The sequence below is a fragment of the Mauremys reevesii genome, linkage group 2 (genome assembly GCF_016161935.1).
Source record: "Mauremys reevesii isolate NIE-2019 linkage group 2, ASM1616193v1, whole genome shotgun sequence".
Taxonomy (NCBI): domain Eukaryota; kingdom Metazoa; phylum Chordata; order Testudines; family Geoemydidae; genus Mauremys; species Mauremys reevesii.
In genome coordinates this window covers 182,485,649-182,493,588 of record NC_052624.1, presented here as the reverse complement: position 1 = coordinate 182,493,588, position 7,940 = coordinate 182,485,649, and the positions used below count along the sequence as shown (strand labels likewise).

Here is a 7,940-nt window from a genome sequence, read left to right as displayed (position 1 = left end):
AGGCTTTCTTGTTGCTTTGCCATTTTTTGTTGCAAACCTTTTGAGAAATTACATTGTGCTGTATAAAGATCACCAATAACGTTTGTGCATGTTTGCATTATTTCCAATAATGTTGTTTATCTCAATGTTTAAAAACTTTTATCATAAATCCCTTGTACTGTAGTAATACACTGTACTGTTTACTTATCTCAGCTACTGGCATCTCAGTGATAACCAAATCATGCAAATACAAATAAAAATATTACTAAAACCAAAATGCATAAATATGTGAGTTGAATCAGTGCAGAAAAAATGGTTGCTACGTCTTAAATCTTTAGCAACAGGAGCTTCTCCTTTTGGGTTTCCATCTCCAGTTACTGATGCACAACATGGGCTGTCCTAATTCCCTCCTCCCACATCCTACCTCTAAAATTAAAGGGATGTAATCTAGAGGATTAACCTCAGCACTAGAAAGCAAGACGGTCCTCCATTCCAATCCTAATTCTCCCAGTTTCCAAACATTACTACGTCCTCACAACAGCGCTAAGTAGTACGCATTTAGTATTACCTTCATTGTACAAGTAGGGAAGCAGAAGCTAAGAAAAGTTAAGGGACAAATTGTCTCCACTAATTTTGGGTACTTCCATTTTTGGGGGCCCAACTTGACACGCTGAGGTTGAACACCCAAAAATTGAGTCACCTAAAATTATTAGGCATTTTGGAAAATTTGGGCCTAAGGTCACACAGCAAATCAACTTGAGAACCAAGATTGGAACCTGGGCTCATAGTTACTAGGCACATACTTATTTTATTAGACTACAATGCCTTGCCAGACAAGTCACTTAATTTCTCCATGTCTCACTTTAACCATCTCTCCAGTGGGTGTAATGATAGTCGCCTATTTAAACTGCATGTACTGCGTACATATCTGGATATTTTAAATCCTTTATAACTTCATATTTCATTTATATACTATATAATTATCCCCATTTTACAGCTATTTAATGAGAGGCAGAACAAACCAAACTTCTTCCTAGTCAGTCACTATTGACAACTGCTATAAGTAGCATCACTTTAGCCACCACTGAAATACAGCAAACTACGGTTAGGTGCAGCAGCTGTTTTAACAGTCTACAGCTATAGCAACACAACTGTTAAGGACAGGGAGCAAATGGGTAAAACTGAGTAGGCAGAATGTAGTTGCTCAAAGTGGAATTTCATCTGGATAGTGGAAGTAACATCCCTTTTTTTGTAAAAACAATGCCACAAGTTCTTTACTGATCACAAATGCTTAGAACTTCAGTTTGAGATCTCATTTAAAAAAAAAAGGCAGCACATCTCTAGTCGCACTTTCAGTACCGCTCAGGAGGAAGAGCATGACCTACTGAATCACCACCAACTCAAGAGCTCCTATCTATGTGTTCAGATGTTTCCATGATAATTAACTTGTAATTTCTCTTGAGATCAAAGCCCAAAGTAGCATGGCTACTGACACACACAAACTTTGAATTCAGTAGAAATTAGCCTAAAAAGAGTAGACATTTCTAATTCTAGACTGTTATATGAATAGAGCTAAAATAATACTGTAACTTTCTTCACTCTACAAAAAACTACGTGAGATTTGACGTAGCCATCCAAAAGGAGAAGTTAGCAGCTTCAAAAGTGCAGCTTCGCAACTTCCCTCAAACAATTGCTGTTGTAAAGGATAACTCATTTTTTAAAAAGCACAAACATCTGATTTATTGCAGCTTGGTTTAGTATGATTTTGGGTTTTGGGAGCTTTTTAATTTGGTGGAGAAGCAGAGGAAAGTGAGCAAAAATGGCTTTTAACAACTGAAAAGTAGACTGGGTTTGCAGCTGTTTAGCTAAGGGTACATTTGAAACAGATCTGGTTAACTTACTGAGCCATCACAGCTGTCAGAGAGAGACTCACAATCCCATAAGCATAGTCAAAATTAGACCTGTTCTTCCCATGTCCTGGCACAGACAGTGCCTGTAGGATGCAATTTCTACTCTCCAGGTCTTCAGGCCATCTCCACAACATGGCTACCTAAAGTTAATGGAGAAAGAACCAACCAGTAAAAATGCGGACGTCATTGGCTGCAAATGAGGTGAGTCAATAACAAAGCTCCCACTGAATTCAGTGGAGTCAGGGATTTCACTCCTGATATTAGAAACAAAAATCAGATTCTCAGGGAAAGGTCAATTTTAGTTTTTAAGAGCTTTTGTTAGAAGGTTATATTAAATGATTTAGGCAAAAATTCAAAATTCTTATAACTTTAAAAGTACTCCTAATAACTAACATTTCATGGGAGGAAGCTGTTCCACTTGGTATGGCGGAGGTACCCAAAGTGTGGGGCATGCCCCCTAAAGGGGCACGGAGGAACATTCAGGGGATCACAGCAGAGCCCGGGGCCAGCCCCCACAGGGGTGGGGAAGGAGTGCCACCCAGCCCTTCCTCGCCCCCAGCTCTTCTCCAGTCCCACCGTCAGCCATTTCCCCAGCCCTGTATCAGCCCCCAACCTTGGCTGCTAGCAGCAGCTCTCTTTCCGGCCCGGGGCATGGCTGCGAGTGGAGCAGCATCTGGCCACAGACCCGGCTACCAGCCCCCACCACACCCCGACTGAGGCTCTGCTCCTGACCCCAGATTCACCCCCAGCCTCAGCTCCCTTACCCCTGTCCACGTCTCCCCCCTCCACCTCCTGGAGATACAGCCCCACTCCCAACCTGGTTCCAGAGGAGCAGGAGGCGTGGACAGGGATAAGGGGGGGGCGTGACCCTCAAAAGTTTGGGGAACGCTGTTGTATGGACTACTTAAATAGTCGTTGGGCCACAGAGAGAGAGGTTGACTCTACAGCCTTTCACCTGGGAAAGGGCAAACATGGGATCTAGTCCCTGCTCCAATAACTATTTAAGTATGCCACACAAAGTGAAACAGCTTCAACAGAAACCTTCACTCCAGATTCCCTATAGTCCAGCAGTTAGGGCACTCACCTGAGGGTTCAAGTCCCTGCTTCAAATCAGGCAGAATGGGGATTTGAACATGGTGAGTGCTCTAACCATTGGGCTATTGGGTATGGACAGGGGTAGGCATCCTCATCTCCTCGCTATCTTTCGTGCAGGTTAGTTATGCTGTGAGAACACCTACTGGTTCAGGTGCCATTGGAGAGCTAAGCCAGGGAATGCCTAGATGGAGAGTCTCACCAGGGCTTAGGCATGAGCTAGGTGCCAAGCAGCGTAGTGGCTTCACAGCCTAGGCAGTTGTGCACCTGCCCCATGGCCGAAATGTAGGTACCGAAGGGACTTTGTCTGGTGCCTAGTTTTGTGCCAGTAATGAGAGTTGAGGGTGGTGCATGCCAGAAATACTCTGGACTTTACAAGATTGAGTCCCTTAACTACTCTGTGCCTCCCTTTTCCTATCTATAAAATGAGGATAATACTTTACTAGCTGTCAGGGATGTCTATTAGACACTCTCTCTTTCTCTAGGTTTAACTGGCTGTATTCCAGCACTTGGTAATTCTCCAATAAAGATTACTGTCACAAAAATAGTTCCAAATGCAACTCAACTTTACTAACTTTACTAGGGGTTGTGGCCGGGGAACAGGACACACCTTTTTGAAGTTTTACATTCAATTTCAGAAAGTTAAGGATCTCCCCAATCATTTAGGGCACATTGCCAAAGATGAGTACCTGCATTATGAATGAAAGATGGCATAGACACAAATAGCCGGTGTAATGCCCAAATACAAACTGGGTAATTTCATGCTTACCTATACATTTGCATACATTTAGACCCCAATATTATGAACACATAGGCATATAAATAACTTTACAGACATGCTTACTCGTACTGAACTAATTGGGACTACTCATGTCTGTAAAGTTACTCTCACGCAAGTGTTTGCAAGATCAGGGATTTAATTTGTAGTTTCAAATTTTGTAGGCACAGATTAGATGACTGAAATTAAACCCAAGGCCAAGACTGAATATCCACAAAATGTTGTTAATATTAAAAAAAATGTTAGAGTATTCAGAATTTCTTAACTGCCATCATCTGGTATTTGGAAAATCCACATTCAGGCATGCGTTTGTGTTCAAATAAACATCAGATCTTGAAACCAGTGGGAATTGTATCCAGAGATCACACCCCCATAAATTTATTTAAATAGATGTAAAGAAACTGGCTTAACATAGTCACAAGTAAAAACAAAACACTGACTCATATCTCATTATTTTTAAGCAAGTCTTATCTGGAAGTTAAAATGACTATCAGACGACATTTCAGCAATATCTACCTTCCTCAGAGTTTTATGTCGTGTTTAGAGACATCCCTCCATAACTGAAAATACAGGAAAATGTACATTTTTATGGTAGTGATTTTTTCATTTCCTTTCATTTATTCAGCTGGGAAGAGGAAATGAAAAAATATGAGCAATGATGCCTGATGTACTGCAAACTACATCTATTTCTGGCAGGGGCTAGCAACATGAACTATCTTTACATTAGGTAAAGGGGACACGTTTTCTGCTCCCATTGTCTTTGTTCTGATTTATTCAAGTCCCCAGAGGCTAATTCTATGGAGTGCAAAAGAAATATAATGGCATTTTACCACATGAGCTATAGGCTGGCTACCAATTGGTAAATAATTTTTACCATGTATTTCTCTGTATCCTAGGACAGGGTGGGCAAACCTTTTGGCCCAAGGGCCACATCTGGGTATGGAAATTGTATGGCGGGCCATGAATGCTCATGAAATTGGGGGTTGGGGTGGGGGAGGGGGTGAGGGCTCTGGGGTGGGACCAGAAATTAGGAGCTCAGGATGCAAGAGGGGGCTCCAGGATGGGGCAGGCGGTTGGGGGGGGGAGGAGGGCTCCGGCTGGGGTGCAGGCTCTGGGGTGGGGCTGAGGATGAGGGGTTGAGGATGCAGGAGTATGCTCCAGGATGGGACCGAGGGGTTCGGAGGGTGGGAGGGGGATCAGGGGTGGGGAAGGGGGTTGGGGTGTGGGAGGGGCTCAGGGATACAGGATCCGGGGGGCACTTACATCAAGCTTCTCCCAGAAGCAGCAGCATGTCCCCCTCTCTGTTTCCTACGTGAAGGCACAGCCAGGAGGCTCTGCACGTTGCCCCGTCCGCAGGCGCCACCCCTGCCCTTTGAGCAGCATTCATGTAATTTGCTGAATGGTTGCATTTTGTCATCAGAAGTAACTCAAACCATCACCATCTTCCCCATTCACTTCGTAGGCACACTGTAATCTTATTAGTGGAAACAGAGTAAGTGAGTACACAGAAAGACTAGCACTTCTGGGGTCACTGAAATACTTGTTCACTTGCACAAAAGTCAGTGACCTGTAGAGAGCCATAATGTCTTGGGGATTTTATTTACACTGTTTTCATTTAAAAACAAACAAAAACAATTACTGGAGACCAAAGTCTTAGGCAGAGCCTTTTGTTGGAAATTGCTACATTCATGCCAACTTGGAAAATTATGATATAGATACTAGACAAAGTTTCATAATGTTTAAGAAAAACAATACAGCAGACATTTCTGGGCATTTTATCCAATCTGCCAGCAGGAAATACTTTACAAACATAAAAATGAAAGATATTTACCGACACTATTTAATAGCAATAGTTCCACAAAAATTCTCTTTTCCTGTCAAACATCACACCACTTATTATGTAAGCACTCTTCTTTTTTTAATAAATGATAGGGTTCATTTACACAGTGTGAGTCATCAAAAATGCTAAGATCACTCAAGCGGGTACATCAAAGCAGCTTTAAAACTCATGTTGATATTCCATACATTGCATGTGGCACAAGGGAGAATGTAGAATATGAAATATCTGATTTGCATTTATATCCTGTGAATTGTGTTGGGTGCTAAATGACCCACATATCCAGAAAATTTCCTATTTACCGATATAGTTCAGTATCAACCTCTCTCTAACTAACCTAGTAACTTCATTTACAAGTTTATCATTATTGTAAGAAAGTTATTGCTGAATACTATTTATTATTTGTGCTTAGGAGCCCCAGTACCCCACTACAGACACTGTACAAACTCTGAACTAAAAGACGGTCTTTGCCCTAAAGAGCTTACAAGCTACATGAAATGAAACAGTTTACAAAGCCTAGTCTAGATCATAGTCTGCCTCTTTATAACTTATTTCTTATTATTGCTAACATAGGGATACATCCTGCAACATTAACATACTATGATTGTGCTCATGATAAGCATCATGCACCATTTGCATGATCAGGCCTATAAACAGGCATGATGATGGGTTCTTTCTTTTTTCAGAGATTCACAGATTCCAAGGCCGGAAGAAACCACTGTGATCATCTAGTCCAACACCTCTATATTACAGGCCATAGAACTTTCCCAAACTAATTTCTAGAGCAGATCTGCTAGAAAAACAGCCAATCTTGATTTAAAAATTGTCAGTGATGAAGAATCCATCATTATAGTAAATTGTTCCAATGGTTAATTACTATCACCATTCAAAATGTATGCCTTATTTCCAGAAGGAAGTAGCACTGATAAGCTTACAAGGAACCCATTTTTCAGGAGGTTTCCAGCCCAATTTTGTTGGCAAAGAAAGGTTCAGATAAAAGTTTAGATACTTATCTGAGCTAAGTGCTTATCCAACCCAAAACAAACCTCTGAACCTTTCTGAGGCACATCCATCATTCTGAACCTATAGAGCCTGTATTGTAACCTTATATGACAAAAGCTGCTTAAATTAATGTGCCTTGACATAATACCTGTGGGAGAATCAGTGCATTGCAATAGAAACTGTGGTCCCCTGCGATAAGGCTACTGCAATAAACCAACAGGGCAAGTCTTTTAAGCAGCTCTAGGGCTATTTGAGGTGAATCCATTCCTTATGTGTCACTTTTGCATCAAGGTGACAAAATAAAAACAGTAAGATCCTGTTCTTTAAGATCTGGAACTAGACAATATTTTTATCACTCCTATAAAGCTCTCTCTCCTCTCTCAAGGGTCATATGAATGAAGAAAGTATAACATGCAGTCTGAGTTTATTGGGAGATTAGCTTTTGATGGATGGTACCATAACAAATGTACAGCAAAAGCCTAAATAAGTATTTGCAAGATGTTTTAGGGGGATCTATTTCTTTTTATTTTCACTAGCGAATCAATCTAGGTGAACATACGATATGAAAAGAACCTGATGAAAAAAATCTAAAGCATTGTTTTTAAGATGGTAGATAACTGCATTATCCTGGAGGCGATGCTTTCTGTCTCTGGGCGTACGTCTACACTACGGGATTATTCCGAATTTACATAAACCGGTTTAGCAAAACAGATTGTATAAAATCGAGTGTGCGCGGCCACACTAAACACATTAAATCGGTGGTGTGCGTCCACGGTCCGAGGCTAGCATCGATTTCTGGAGCGTTGCACTGTGGGTAGCTATTCCGTAGCTATCCCATAGTTCCCGCAGCCTCCCCCGCCCCTTGGAATTTCCGGGTTGAGATCCCAGTGCCTGATGGGGCAAAAATCATTGTCGCGGGTGGTTCTGGGTAAATGTCGTCAGTCACTCCTTCCTCTGGGAAAGCAACGGCAGACAAGCATTTCGCGCCTTTTTTCCCTGGATTGCCCTGGCAGATGTCATAGCATGGCAATCATGGAGCCTGTTTTGCCTTTTGTGACTGTCACCGTATGTGTACTAGATGCCTCTCACAGAGGCGATTCAGCAGCGCTACAGAGAAGCATGCTTTTGCTTTTGCATGACAGCAGAGATGGTTACCAGCCATACTGCACCATCTACCATACCATAAATTGGTAATAAGATGATCATGGTTACCAGTCCTTTTGCACCATTTGCTGCTGTCATAAGTGCCCCTGGCTAAGATCAGCCAGGGGCGCAAAAGCCAAAATTGGGAATGACTCCCTGAGTCAATCCCTCCTTTTTGGTATCTAAAAATAGAATCAGT

The 7,940-nt window shown here is 42.0% G+C and overlaps 1 long non-coding RNA gene across 2 annotated transcripts in view; it reads right to left on the bottom strand.

Annotated features, from left to right (window-relative positions):
* Positions 1-7,940, bottom strand: part of LOC120399444 — a 47,007-nt gene that overhangs the window by 15,588 nt on the left and 23,479 nt on the right. For both annotated transcript variants that reach the window (XR_005595169.1, XR_005595168.1), the window contains exon 2: positions 1,881-2,029. This is a non-coding gene — a long non-coding RNA (uncharacterized LOC120399444). The remainder of the gene's footprint in view (positions 1-1,880; positions 2,030-7,940) is intronic.